At 40.7% G+C, this 16082-nt stretch overlaps 1 protein-coding gene across 3 annotated transcripts in view; it reads left to right on the forward strand.

The window, feature by feature from the left end:
* Nucleotides 1-16082, forward strand: part of DCBLD1 (discoidin, CUB and LCCL domain containing 1) — an 83427-nt gene that overhangs the window by 29951 nt on the left and 37394 nt on the right. The window lies entirely within an intron of this gene.

Consider the following 16082-nt stretch of genomic DNA (forward strand, 5'->3'; position numbering starts at 1 on the left):
AGAAGGAGTAGGACTGGAACAAACCTTAATTAACAACAGATTTTGCTAACTCATAAACTTTAGTACCCAGACTTTCATGAAAGCAGAAATGGCAAATGCTCGGCCAGCTTTCACTTGGGTAAAATAACTGGACTAGAAGTTAAGCTGAAAAGATAGAACAACTAGATATTGTGAGACTGTATCCTGAATACATACCAAAAAACTGCTTATTCAAAAGAGCTAGGATCCTCTCTGGGGATACCTCATGCCTCCCCCATATCACGTTTTCAAAACTGTAGTTGATGTTGAACCTTTCCACCTGTTCATCCTGTTGGAGGTAAAATTACCTTTCATGTCAGTGTGACCACTTACAAAAGTCACTGCTTTATATTCCGATGAAGGTGTGTGTAACTAGAATGAACAGATACCACATGTATAAGCTCTTATTATTAGATAAAATTTTATATAAAACAAGGATTGTTGGTTGTAGAATTATCTGTACTGTTTCCTCACCTGTGTGTGCAACACTGGAAATTACTGATGGGTTGGAGTAGAGCAGGGGTTTTCAGCCTGTCGTCCACGGACCCCTGGGGGGTCTGCAGACTGTTTAAGATTTCCAAAGGGATCTGTGCCTCCATTTGAAATTTTTTTAGGGGTCTGCAAATGAAAAAAGGTTGAAAACCATTGGAGTAGAAGGAAGGGGAAGAGTAAGATAAATTCTACTTTGAGTGTTTGCTGGTTTTCAGGGTCACCCTAGCATGGTGCTTGTCTCAGTGTAGTGTGTGAATCTCTGGAGTTAAAGATTCACAAGATATCTTGATGGTAAAGAATGATTGCCTTTCATTCATGTGTGTGATAGAGCTGTAATTCATATGGTGCAATAAGACCAAGTGAGTTATTAGGTTTTTTTTTCACAAATGGAGATAAAGATAATGATCACCCTTCATGGGTGAGTTGTTTTTAAAATAGAAAGTCTTCCCAAAGTGTCAAGAGTGATATGTTCATATCCAGCACTTGCATACATGCTGATCATGAGACTGTGTGAAAATATTTATTATGTGATGGTGGGAAGGGTTGATCAGGTTATTTCTGCAATTTTATTCACTTAAAGTATCTGGGAGTACCCAGCAACAAATTGTACGGGGCAGGTCGTCATTGTTCCTTAATCATTTCCAGATAATCCCTAACCATGTCTCAGCTGTCTCATTACTGGGACCCCATCACCCTCCTCTCACATGAGGTGAAAGTGGGCTGTAATGGGGGTGGGTTCTGGCTCCTAGCTGTTCCTGACATAGGAGACCTTAATTCAAATATTGTCCCTTATTTAAAATATTAATAAAATAACCTAAAATAAAAATATTAATCTGATTAATTTCCCCCTTTTTATCTAAATTACCAGTAACATACATCTAGCCATTTGATTATTGCAGTTCTGAATAATTTTTCTTTGGTATAGTCTTGACATATAATCAAAAGATTTTAATAAGAAAAAGGGAAAAATACGTACATATTTTAGAGGTGGAAAATAAGATTTAAATACTGGATGAAGTTCTAACCTCCTGTGCCTCCGCCCGCCCCACCTCCCCCTTTAAAAAAAAAAAAAAAAAAAAAGGCATCAACCAAAAACATGTCTTCAGGAGGCTCAGTTTTGCAGTTTTTCAGTCCATGGACACAGAAGTGTTGAGCATTATACAATAAATTACCATGTAGTAACTTTAACTATTCCCACATCCTTTTTCTAATTACATAATTGCTCATATAATTTACATTCTCAGTAACCAGCTGCACAGTCAGCAGATTTCACTCATACCTGAGCAGGGTGGATTTGATTTAAATCAAATTGATTTAAATCATGATTTAAATCACTAGTCAGGAAGACTCAATTTAATCATGGATTTCTACATAAAAGTGCATTATTGTTGGTTGTTATAACCTTAATACATATTCTTCACAACTCAGAGATAGATGTAGTTTATGCATTTTTAAAGTGATTTGTTTTGAAAACTTTTCAGATTAGTTTTACAGCTATATCAGAAAATGAATAATTGTTTGGTTATTTCATTTACCAAAGGTAATTGAAGTAGATAGTTCACTTCACAGTGACTTCATAAATATCTCCAATTCAACAGCTTAATCATTATATTCGGAGGATTTGCTTGTCATAATGTATTGGGAGGAGAACATCATCAGATAGACATTTAAATTGTTTTGTTTAACTAAAACAACATGTATTAGTTATGTATTCTGGATTTTTTCTTCAACAGCAAACATATAATATTTTAACAAAACAAGTATATGAATTTTTGAATGTAGTTAAATATTCAAGTTTTTTAAAATCAGGTTTGTTTTCGTTAAAACTGTTTTTAACTAAATTAGTTAAATGAAATATTTTATAAAAAAAAAACAAAAATTAAATCGAGTAGGTCAGCCAGGTCAACATGAGAAACTTAAAATATTGGCTTCTGCAGCTAACTCAGTCGTCTTCACCTTCATTTTCCTGTTTGTTCATAATCTGGAAAAGAAAAACAAGCTTTCCTGCTTTTTTCAGGTCACAAAATGATTTCTCAATTTGGAATGAATTAGTCCAAAGGAAGAAAATATTCTTTCTACACTGGCAGAAGAAGCTACTGCTGTTAAAAGTGAGGTTATCACTTCAGCAGTCTCTGAATCCAAGTGCTTAAGTGACTTCCACCAGTTCACTGGTGTGACTTTCTTTAAAACATCATCAGCAAACATATATTTTTTGAATGGTTCAGCCTTAGCTCTGAAGTTTATTATAGTTGGCATTATGGAGGGATGATTGCTGGATGTCCATGTCATAGCCATCTCCTCTTCTTCAGGAGTTATGGTTTGACCCTGGTACCGAGTATCGAGAATAATTTCAAGAAAATGAGCTGAAGATAGTACTTGTCCCATTTGTGGTTTTTTGTTTTGTTTGTTTGTTTTTTTTAATGCTTGTAATTTAACCCTGTCATTGCATATTTCCCTTTTTAAGATCTCACTGAGTTCCTTCCAAATTTCAACAGTGTCAGCAATAAAACAGCCATTTCCCTGCATTTTGTTCAAGGCTACAGCAATAGGCTGCAGGGTACTCAGCAGGTGTTCAACATTTCTCTTCAGCCCAATGTTGAGATCTTTGGCTGTGAGAATGCCATCTATTTTTTCACAATTTTGTTCGCAAACTGCCATCAGATTAGGCCAGTTCTTGATACAGTGCTCAAAACACTCCACTACGGAGTTCCATTGCACGTCTTGTGGGAGAGTTAGCTTGGTTCCTCCCACTTTTTTCAGAGCAGCTGCTGCAAAGTGGTTGTTACGGAAGTATTTTGCAATTTCAACAACATTAGCCTTTATTTCCAGAACACTGAAGTCTTTGGCTGGGAGGTGCATCAAATGAGCACTGCAGCCGTATGTTGTTAGCTTGGGACTCTTTCAACCCGCTTCTAAATAATTTCTTCTCATCTTGGATACATTTGCAGCATTGTCTGCGACCAAGCTGTGTACTAGACATTTGAATTTTTTTTCACAGTTTGTTATAGCTTTTACTGCTACTTCTTGTAAGTATTCCGTGTGTGCATTTCCTGATGTATCAATTGTTTCTGTAAGGAAGACATTCCCTTCTTCAGTTGTCCCACAAGCACATACGACAGGATCATTGTGGACATTGCTCCACCCATCAAGACTCAGGTTAACAATTTCACCCTCTAGATGTTTTGCACACTGCTCAATTCTCTTTCATACACTTTATCCAGCAATTTGCCTGCAACATCTGCATCTGGTGGACTGTATCCCAGTCTTAATGACTGAACCACGTTAATGAAGTGTGGGTTCTCAATCATATGAAAAGGAGAGTTTTTGTTGCATAAACAAACCAAGCAATTTTTTCATCAATTACCTCTTTTTGTAATCTGCTGGTTCTTATCACAAACTTATCTGTGGTTGTTTCTGGATGATGGAGTTCTTTTTGCTACAGGTGATGTACTGTGGCTATGTGACATACATGATGTGACTGAAACACTGTCATAGGCAGATAACTCTGAAACTGTAGAAAATGATGGTGATCTTGAAGGTAGATTGTCTTCAGAATCCTGTATGTTGAGGATGGATTCTCCTAAACAAAATAAGTCAGTGCAGTTATTTAATTATTATTACCATACTGCTTATTTAGTATTACTCATTGCATTCACTGATGCCCAGTACTACTTTAAAGGTGAAATTATAAAAGGAAGATCTGCCTATTTCAGCTATTTATTTTTTATCACAACTGCATCTAAAATGATAGTACCATAGAGTAACAGCTATATTTTTTGCTCAAAAATGAGAATTCAAGAATAGCCCAGAAGGAAGACAGGCAGTCCTTAAGGAAGAAGTATGAAATAAAAAAGTTTACCAACCTGAAGATCCTGCATGTTCAGACATGTTCCTTTCATCATCTTCAACGCAGCTTCCTCCTGAGAAGGAACACTTACCATGATGTTGTTTCATTCAGGCAACACTTTTTTGTTTCTGAGTAACAGCCATGTTAGTCTTCTACTGCCTGTCCCTCCCTTCTCACATTTATCTCCAGACTTCTTCTCCTTGTCCAGATCTATTCCTCCCCCAACAATCTTCTATTCATTGAACTTTTTGAAACTTTGCACTTTTAGAGAGAGGTAAGGGATTGACTCTGTGTACACAAATTTGCAGAGGACAATAGGCTTGAGGTCTGTTATTTCTCACCTCTATATAATATATTTATTTATTTTAAAACATTTTTGCTGTTAACATGCTTGTTATCTCTGGAGATACAAATCCACAGTTTGAGAACTGCAAAACTAAGCATCTCTGATTGTATCTTCCAGACTGAGCACTGAGTCCCATTGGATAGATGGAAAGATTAACCTAAATAATCTATACAAAAGCCCTGGGAACCCCATAAGATTCGACCCCTAATCCATGAACTATTGGAACTCATTTACAAAACTTTTAATAAACATTACATGAATATATTGTCTCATACTATAGAATTAGAATTTATAATCCATATTACATGATGAGATATCTTTGAGCTATAAAGTATCTTAATAAAAACTATAGATAAGTTTTTTCCTCAAAAAGCATTTTATCAAAAAAATCCAATTTAAATTTTAAAAAATTGATTTTTTTTTTAAAATCATTGATTTTTATCCACCCTGTACCTGAGTAAGCATACTGTGAGTTTTGTTGGCACCATTTTTGGTGTTTACTATGTGCACAGCTCATTGAATCCTTAAGTGTTAGGTTTGTGTGGTTTTTATTTGTTTGTGTGTTTGGTTGTTGTGTTTTTTGAATGCTTTTCTTACCACTTGTGCTTTTAAAAGATATTCAGAAAGGAATAAAGAGGGTTAACCCTGTGCTAAACAGAGTTGCACCAGTTTAACTAAAAGTATGATTTTATATCTGTTTGGTTAAAACAGTGAAACTCTCTGTGTGGACGCTCTTAAATCAATTTAAATCTGGCTTTATATGTATGAGGCTTACATCAGTAAATTTATGGGTGCAAACTCAAGTATACAGGTGTTTACACAAATGTTTGCACCTGGTTAACTACATTGGTATAAAATCACACCTTTACTTAAACTGGGGCAACTTCGATATGTAGACAGACCCTTAGGGTAAGAGCAAAGCCCTTTTTTTCCTATGTTTGAATCAGAACATTTCCATTAATGTGTGTAATATGGCTCAAAATACCCTTATTTTCAAATGGTACAGGGTATTGCGGGTACAACACCAACTTTCTATATAATATCCAGATAAAAGGTGATGGGTTTTGCCAATAAAGGGTCTTGCTTTAGACCATTAAAATAGATTCCAAAACAAGTCAGTTCTTTGACTTTTTCTCTCTCTCCATTTTCATGGATAAAAACAAGGCATTCGGTTGACAGACTATTTTTATAGCAGAAATAGCAGGACTTCTGTAGTCTGTAGCTTAAGCTTTTCTTTGGGTTTTCATTCTAAACTCATATTTAACATTTTGAAACTTTCACATTTCAGGCTGAAATTTTCCATGCTTGGTTTCTGCCCTAAAATGAAGTTTTACTTTTTGCTCAAATTGCCATTAAAAAATAATCTAAGGGGAAATGTATGGAATTATATTGTATTCGAGAAATAGTAATTGGAGACTCTATCATACATAGGTGGTCATGTTAATATTATTTATTTTGTGGTAAAACCAAAGGGCCTAATCTGTGTTCAAACAACAAAAAGGAAGTTGCCGTCTCCAAAGAATTTATTGGTTTTGTAATTATTTCTAAGATTTTTCTTAATTGAGTAGGGTGTGATAGAGTTCCCAACTCTTAATTTTTATCATGAGGCTCATGATAATTGGTGTTTTTCTTAACACCTGGGCTCCTGGAGTCATGTGAATATGAGAATTTCAGTTTACTTTTTTTTTTATGGCAGTATCTAGCTCTAATGGCTGTGAAGAAATCTTGAAAATATGCTTTAAAGGCTTGGAGGGGTGGAAAGGGCAAATAAAACGAACCCAGGATGTAATAATGGGGGGGGGGGGGGCGTTGTTTTTAGTCTCATGATTTTTCAGGGCCTGCCTTCTTGTTTTTGAGTCATTGGGGTTAGCAGTACTGGATTTTCTAAACCTCCTAAGTAATTTAGGAGCATAAATGTTGTGAGGTTCTAAAACCATCCTCTGAAAGATCTGGGGCTGGCCACTGTTGGAAAAAAGAAAGATGCTGGACTAGATGGATTTAGGGTCTGATTCATTATGGTAATTCATGTATTCCTACGAAAGTCCATGGGATTTACGCTCCAAAGTCACTTAAGAAACTTTGAAAAATCCAGTATTGCCAATCCCATACATTAGAATAAATAAGTAGGCCCCAAAAGATCGTAAATCTCTCTGACTTTCAAGGTTACTTGTTCTCCAGTTCTGAGTCACTTACATGTTTTTGAAAGTGCTGCACCTCCCACTCCAAGAGACCAGGATGGGCAATGGTTTGTTACATTTGTACTTAGATTTAAATCAAATTTCCCCTTAGTACAACTACAATTCCCCAATGGCAAAAATGATAACTTCCCCCATATATGTATGTCCCTCATACATTAACCTTATAAGTAAATCATGATTCAGACTCCATAATTATCATCTTTTGTTGGGACTAAATTACTAAAGCAGGGCATACACGAGTTCATTTTTGAACTATTGATGTTCCATAGCCTAAAGGAAACTATTGTTCTATATAAATGAGTGGGTTTGAGGATTTATATTACCTGATTGCTTTTTTTTTTTTCCCCTGTTTCCGCTTTAAGTCTGTGACTCTAGGAGTTAAACAACAAAAAAACTAAATATAAGTAATATTTAAATTTGTAGCACGCCACAGATTGTATAGACTAACATAGATAATTTTGGTTTTAAAAATTCTGTTCTTGAAAAATATATATAAATTGAAAATTGCTTATGGTGAACTACTAAACCTTGCCTTTCAACTCCATTACAAAACTGACATTTTAGTGCTCTTCATCCTTCCATGCTTTTCTCGTGTTTTAATAAAGCTGTGTATGAAACCATTGTACTTCGATATTTACAATCTCACTTTTTAAATGGCTGAACATTAAAAGAAGCTTAATGTAGTTGTAAAATAAATCCTGCACTTCTGTAACCTAGTGGCTCTTGATTCTCCTGTTCTAAAGAGGTCAATAAATCATACTCTTAAATCACTATTGACCAACATTCCAATAGTAAACAAAATATAAATTGCTTATCCTCAATTAATATGCCACTTCTCTCAAGTCCCTCTGACTCAAGTTGGTACTGGTAGCTCTCTACAATCCCAGTAAGCTGTGCAGGTATAGGGAACCTGAAGCATTTCAAAAGTATCGTTACTTAGGCTCATTGCTCTACAAAGATACTAATAATCAGTGTTCACCAGATGAAGCCTCCAAACCAAGTATTGCACTTGTAACTAATAGTTTGGGCTCAGAGTATGTGTAAAGGTACTTCTTCGAGTGCTTGCTCATGTCGATTCCATTCTAGGTGTGTGCGCACTCATATGCACAGTCGTCAGATACTTTTGCCTTAGCAGTATCTGTAGGGTAGGCTGTGGTGTCCCCTTGAGTGCCACGCTCATGCAGTGGTATGTTAGGCGCCGCCGACCCTATGCCCTCTCAGTTCCTTCTTACCTCCCTTGATGGTCAGTCGGTCAGAGCACCTTGTCTTGCATTGCAAGAGCGTTAGCGGTTCTTACAGTGCATTGTTCTGTCTCCTTTGTTTTTCCGTTGTTAGGTACTTAGTTAGACCATTAGGTTAAGTGTCAGAGTAGTTTAGTAGTTAGAGTCCTGGATAGGACTTCGCCTCAGAGCGGGGCATGCCCTGTTCACCAGGCTTTAAGCCATGCTCACTGTGCAGCTGGCTGATGCCCTTTAGCAACCCTCACAACAGCTGTTCAAAGTGTTTTGGGGAGTCCCACAGAAAGGACAAGTGCAGGATCTGCAAAAACTTGCCCTTGAACTCAAAAGGGGTGGGATGTTCACTTGAGGGCCCTCCGCACGGAGGCTGCAGTTCATCCTGCCTCGGAGCCCTCTCGATCAGATGCCATGCCTGGCACCTTGTCGTCAGTACACAGTGCACCACCAGCACTGGAATCTGCCCAGCACTGCTCCCCTCGCCGGTGCCTATGAAGCGGTCAAAGTCAACAGGGCTGCCGTTACCACAGAAAAAGGGGGCTTTGGGCAAAGGACTTGTGTTAGGCCACATGCCCGCCCCGGAGCTGCTTGGGGGTACTGCTGCGGCTGGACCCCTTAGCCCAGCCAGGGACCCACTTCAGACTCCTGGGAGTGGCAGGGGTCCCGGCCCCTCGTAGGGCCGTCTGTGCCCAAAGCAGGCCCAGTGGCTAAAGAGCAAGTAGGCCTGCCAGCACCACAGACACCAAGCCAGCTAAGGCCCCAGGATCTATGGGCAAGCCGGTTATGGGACTGTCCTCTAAAGCAGCGGTGCATCCCCAGACAGCAGGTGTCAATCCCCATCACCATGGCCTAAGACACTGTCACTGGATCCTCGATTCCTGGTCAGAAGATCCCAGTCCCTGATGCCAAGGTCTCCACCTATGAGGCACAGGACACCTGAGTCACAACAGCGATCCCTGTACCATCAGGTCTCTTACCCGAGATCGCCGTGGCGTGGATCACCATCGCCTAGATGGTCTTCCAGGCATCGATCACCCCCCAGTGCAGGATCGTTCCTCGTCGTGGCACTGGTCTCTGGCTCCCTGGTACCGCTCTTCGGGCAGGCACTGATCCTTTTCCTCTCCTTACCGGTTGCTGATGAGGGTCAGTCAGCAGACTCAGTCATCTAGAGCTCCACCCTGGGAACTGAAAGGGCAATGGTCTGAGTTGGAAGAGCAGTTCAGCTCCTCACCTATAAAAGGCGAATTGCCACTGGGCCGTGCGACCGGCACAGCTCCTGCAGCAGCAGTCTGGAGGCAGGGGCAGTGGCCTGCTCAGTGGCGGTGCTGGAACCCGTGAGGTGTATCTGTTATTCCGGTCCTGTACTCCCACTGTTCCTCCCAGGCTGCATCAGACAAACTGCCCCCAGCACAGCCGACGCCAGAGTCAGAGCACGGTGCTGAATCAGATGCAGGGGCGACACAGCGGGCCCCAATGCCCAAGTAGCTGTCCCCAGATGAGCAAGGGGAAGCAGCCCCTCCCCCTGCGGTGCAGTCATCTTCATAGTCTCCGGACAAAGTGGTGGCAGGCCCCTCGCAAATGAGCAGCCCCCCCGACGACTTCAAGAAACACCCAGCCCTGCTCAAAAGGATGGCTGCCAAACTGAACTTGGAGGTCAAGGAACTAGCAGAGGAGTCTGACGACCTCTTTAATATCATACCCTCTTCCACCCTGGCCAAGTCGCGTTACTCATGCACCCAGAGGTCCTAAATATTGCTAAGTCTGTGTGGCAGACCCCCTCTTCTATTCCGTCTACCTTCAAGAAGGCAGAGAAGAAGTACTGTGTCCCGGCAAAGGGATTTGAATACCTGTACATCCACGCTCCAGCCTGATCCCTGGTCATGTCCAGGGACAGGCAAGCAGCACACCGAAAAATAAAGATGCCAAGAAGCTGGACTTGTTTGGCAAGAAAATTGATTCGACAGCCAGCCTGCAATTTTGGGTGTTTAACCCATCAGGCCCTGCTAGGCATGTAGAACTTCAACCTGTGGGACTCCATCAGTAAGTTCAAGGATGGCCTTCCACAGGACCGAGCCCAGCAGCTCACCATCTTGGTGGAAGAGAGCAAAGCGGTGGCGAGAGGCGCCCTCCAGGTGGCCTTGAATGCTACGGACTTAGCGGCCAGGGTAGCCACCTCTGTGGTGGTCATGAGGCTGTCCCAGGAGCTGCAGAGTACCCTCCAGGACCTCCCGTTTGAGGAAGCAAGGCTCTTTTTTTGGAGCTGACTGATGCACGGCTCCGCACCCTTAAAGATTGCCATGCCACCCTCCCTTCTTTGGGCCTACACACCTCTGAGCAGGCTAGAAAGCCATCTGTCCCCTGCCACCTCCGTCAAGGTTGTGGGGTGTCCCTCAGTCCAGCTCTTACAGGAAGAAGGGCAGAGACAAAGGATTTAAAACAGTGTCACCCTTCATCTTCCCATTCCTCTCCCCAGCCTGGTTCTTCCAGAGGCCAAGGAAGCCAGAAGTGGGCATTTTGAGGATGCGCCCGAGGACAGAACCCCAGTCACTTCCCAGGATCCACACCCCTGATCTTTCCTCAACCGCCTGCACTCCCAGTTGGCCTGGTCACGGCTGATCTCGGACCTTTGGGTGCTTGACATAATATCTTCAGTCTACACCCTGCAGGTCCCTTTCTTCTATCTCAACCTTTCATCCGCCGCTTGAGGGTATGTCAGTTTTCGCCTAGGACATGACTGCCAGGTTCCTGAAGGGCCTCTACCCGCACATCAGGGGCCCTGTTCCTCTATGGGACCTGAATCTTGTGCAGACACAGCTCACGGGACCCTACTTCGAACCTCTGGCTCCCTGTTCTCTTCTCCTTTCCTGGAAGGTTGCATTCCTGGTTGCAATAACATCCGCCTGTCACATCTCTGAGATTAGGGCGCTTACCTTGGAACCGCCCTATACGGTCTTTTAGAAAGACAAGGTCCAGTTGTGGCCACACTCAGCTTTCCTGCCCAAGGTAGTCTCATAGTTTCATACAGGCCAGGACATTTATTTACCTGTCTTTTTCCCCAAAGCTGCATAAGTCGGAGGAGGAGTGTAGGTTGCATTCCCTAGATGTCAGCTGGGTGCTAGCCTTCTACATTGAAAGGACCAAGCCATTCCTCAAGTCGATGCAATTGTTCGTTGTGGTGGCCGACAGGATGAAAGGTCGTCCAGTGTCTGCTCAAAGGATTTCTTCTTTGATCACTGCCTGCATTCACTGCTGCTACAATTGTTACCACCCACTCAACCAGGGTGAAAGCCTCTGAAGCAGCTTTCCTAGCCCAGGTGCCTATCCAGGACACCTGTAGGGCAACCACCTGGTTGTCCATCCACACATTTATGTCCCATTATGCACTTACCCAGCGGGCCCGGAATGATGCTGGCTTGAGCAGAGCTGTACGTCACTAGACTGTGAACTCCGAGCCAACCTCCGAGGATACTGCTTGTGAGTCACCTAGAATGGAATTGACATGAGCAAGCACTCGAAGAAGAAAAAACGGTTACTTACTTTTTCATAACTGTTGTTCTTCGAGATGTGTTGCTCATGGCCATTCCATTACCTGTCCTCCTAGCCCTTTGTCAGAGTTGAAGGAACCAAGAGGGCATAGGGTTGGCTGCTCCTAATATACCAGCGCATGAATGCGGCACTCAAAGGGGCACCACAGCTGACCCTATGGATACCGCTAAAGCAAAAATCTCTGACAACTGTGTACGTAGGCACTAGAATGTTTAAAATTAATTTTATTAATCAGATGACAAAACTAGTCTGACTTCAGTTTCACTAAAACTGCTTACCTGTGTCAGCCATTCATTTAAATATTAACATAGCCATGCACATGCTACCTACCAGAGAAGCAAAACAATCTTCTTCTCAAAGGCACAGCTTTAAAGCCAAAGACACATTTAATCACAGAGCGAGATGGACTGAAACATCAAGGAATTAAGAATAAGGCCCCACTCTTGCAAAGAGCACTCTGTGAGCAGACCCTTAACTCAGTGGGGCTCTCTACAGGCACTGCCTACATGAAGCTTACTGCAGGCTCAGAGCCTAGTAAAAGAAAAAATGAGCTTTTAAATAATAGCTACTGATGTAAAAACAAGATTAACTGTGTGGACTACTGGTCCAGGGAAGGCTAGAATAATTGTCATGCTGACTTGTTTGCCCAGTTTGTAACACATTGTAACAATCCATTTTTTTTTTTTAAGGTTGATAGAAAATAACTTTTTAGTGGCCATATTTCAATTCTTTTGCCTGTCAGCTTCCAGCTCTTGCCCCCCAACTCAATCTTCCAGCCCTCTCTGCTTCTCCTCTCTTCCCGCCCAGATTGCTTGGGGGTATTTTTATTTATTTTGTGAAATAACCTTCAACCCTTCTTGAGAAAGGAGGGTGATTGAAGGATAGATACTTCACCCACTGAAGTCAATGGGAGTCAGATTTGGTCCTTCATGGGTGGCTGTTAAACCTGCTGAGTGGCTAGCAGTGACTTGGGTACTTAATCCAGGTAACTTGTTCTTGCATATTTTATTAGCCAGTCAGCAATGCAAAACTGACTTCAGAAAACCTATTGGAAAATGCTTTCTCCTCCCCAGACTCAGCTACTAAGCAGTATTAGACAAATTTTATAAGTGAGTATTTTTCTATATATGGGTACCTGTGATGACTAGTCCCTGTATTTGTTAGAACTGGGTTTCCTTAAACCTATTTCAAAAGATTCTTATACCTGTCATTACGTCTCAAGAGGACTCATCCCACTAGTTTTATTATCATCATTATTATATCTTGTATTAAATGACTTGTGTAACTATAGGTGTAACAGGTACTTTTTCCTTTCACAGGAAACTCATGAGTGTAGTATTGTTTCTGGTATTTCAGGTAATCTAGTAAATTGTCTGGACAAGCTTTCATTGTACATCAAATTGAGCAATTTCTAAATAGGCTTGATCCAAAGAAAAGCATTAATAGCTTGGCTGCAGTATCTTTCCAACGTTTCAACCTTAGCAAGATTTTTATGAACAAAAAGATCTCTGCCTTTTTTTTAATAAATACCCTCTAACTATTTCAGATCACAACAGATTTACATTTTTCACTATGCTTTATTGCTCGGTGCTTTAATAATGCAGTGTGAAGAACTGTAATCTGTCACGCCTCCATTTCTTTAACTAGCTCTGACCAAAGGAGAAGTACAAGGGATATTAATTGTAGGGCATGCAGGCAATGCTCTTACTCCATCAGATTTTCATTATATGAAATCAGGGCAAAGAATTTTTTTAAAATATAATTACTTTTTATTATAACACTGTTTCCCTGGGGCTTATAACTTTTTTTTTTTAACCTTCCCTTCAGCTTTTACATAAAGAATTGTTCTTCTTTTATTGTATTAATAATCTTTTGGAAGCACTCCCTGGAATTAAACGTCTCTCTTTTGTAAAGTGATAGCACTTCTTCCGAAGCTTATAGTCATTCCATACTACTTAATGCTCTTTAAAAATAAGAGTTGACAAAATAGTAACTTTCAATAAGCCTTCTGGGAAAGTCCTGACTCTAAGTGCCGGCTTCCATTGGGCACAGCAGGGACTTGAACTGGATCCCCCAACATTCCAGGTGAGTGCCCTGACAACTAGGCTATTGGGTGTTCTGCCGTTGTGTCTCTTTTTCATGAAAAATTTCAAAAGGTCTCGTTTTCGTTCTGATACAAAATGAAAACAGATGTCAAAAATCAAAATCTTTTGTGAAATGGAATTTGTGTTTTTCAGCCAGCCCTACATAGTGTCATCTTGGGCCCTGAGATCTGAGGTGAAGCCAACATAATCCAAGCCCATTGCCACCTCCACCCCACCCTGGCCCCTGGGGCATCCTAAGTACCTGCTTAATAAATGGCAACCACATGCGGAAGTGACCATTTAAAAAGTTGTTTTCCCACGACAAACTCATCGGGACACAAGAGGCCCGAGCAGGCAGATGCAAGATGCAGCCTGCTGCACAGGGGTCGGTTTGTGGGGAGAAGTCTAAAGACAAAGAGGAGAGACGAGTCCCTGAATGAGGTCATGTTGATACTGAAGAAATTGGGAGCAGAATGACTGACCTGAAAGGAGGCATAGGGCAGAGTGTGAATTTAGGAACACGAATTTATTAGCAAGTAGCCTATTACAGAAAAAAAATTAAATAACTTAAAAAGAAAAAGAGACCTGGTAAAGAAGATAGAGAGAACCATAAAACGTACCACTGGATAAGTAAAGAATCCTTTTTTAAAAGGAGGCACCAAACTTCTTAAGAGAAGTAGAAAGACTTTAAAACACAAATCAAATCAAATCCTAGAAAGTATACAAGAGAAGCTAGAGGTAAACTACTACAGACAGAAAAGGCAACTAGATTTACACAACTCTATTACGAAAAAGGTAACAAAAGTGGCAGGCTACCTGCTAATATAAAAAATACGCAAGATAAAATTATTCCTCCAATGTGGGTGACTCCATATGACCTAGCCACCGGTCCAAAGACATATGTGAGGCATTTGCCAATTTTTACTGGAGGCTATCGGCTTTGTAGCCAGCTCATCCTAAACAGAGAAGAGTATGTAATTAATGTGATACTACTTAAAATAGATCAAATAGACAAGGAGCTCCCGGAGGAGGACACTGAACCTGAAGAAATTATAGAGGTTATTAAATTATGTAAAAATGGTAAATCCCCAGGCCACGATGGGTTTCCCCCAGAATTCTGCAAATTTTTCAGAGCACAACTGGCATAACTAGTCCAATGTCTTTAATGAGATATTGAAAGAAAAAAGATCACTGCTACCTGGAGAGGAGCGCATATTGTAGTAATACCAAAACCGGTAAAGACCTATCTAGTTGCATGGCATATACAGCCATCTCTTTTTGTTAAATTAAGTTGCCAAGCAAATAGACTGAAAAAAAAATGCTGCCTATGTACAGTAACTGAGATCAGACAGCATTTGTGTTAAACAGGCAGTTAACAAACAACATTCACAAGAGTTTTTGACCTTTTTTTTTTTTTTTTTAGCCGAATCAACCACTGAACCTCACACGTTTTTATCATTAGATGCTGATAAAGCTTTTGAGAGAATTGTCAGTCCTTAAAAGGCACCCTAGAAATACTCCGCTTTATGCCCCAAATTTGAAAATTGGATATCTGTTGTAATCTCAGATCAGGCTGCAGTAAGAGTTGATGGACCACTGTCAGAAAGATTGCCTCTTTTTAAGAGGACATACCGATGATGCCCTCTTCTCTTTGCCATGGTAATGAAACCTTCACAGATGGCCGGAAATAATAATATAAATGAAATAAAAGTAGGAAACAAACTTGTATTTTATATGCAATGGCATGTGTAAAAACCTTCCTGGCACGCTACCTGAACTGCAAAAGGAAATACTGAAATTTGGTAAAGTTTCAGGTTTTAAAATAAAGTACAGTAAGTCTGAACTTCTGGATGTTGATGTGGGCCCTGACCTGCAAAAATATAAATGGGTGACCTGACCACCTTATTAAAATACCTCAGAGTACATTTTTTTTTAAAGGCATGATTTTATAGTATGTATTTTAGAAAATTTAGAACAAATTAGGAAAACTTGTCAAAATACAAAATTTCCTAGCTAGGCAAAATTACATCAGTCAAAATTAATATCTTACCTTGAATCAGTTTTCTCTTCCCAACACTACTGATTATCATCCTGGGGAAACTTCTGAAGACTGTGGATTGGCAATCATCAATTCATTTGAGCACACAAGAAACCAAGTCAAACAGGCCACCCTACGAAGACCTTGGCAAAAGGGTCTGGTGCTATCAAGCACTTATCAACATAATCAGGGAAGCCAAATCAGTAATATGTTGTACTGGATAATTCCCAACCATAATAAATATTGGATAGAAATAGAACAGTACATTGTCATACAGT

Source organism: Chelonia mydas, chromosome 3 (genome assembly GCF_015237465.2).
Source record: "Chelonia mydas isolate rCheMyd1 chromosome 3, rCheMyd1.pri.v2, whole genome shotgun sequence".
Classification (NCBI taxonomy): domain Eukaryota; kingdom Metazoa; phylum Chordata; order Testudines; family Cheloniidae; genus Chelonia; species Chelonia mydas.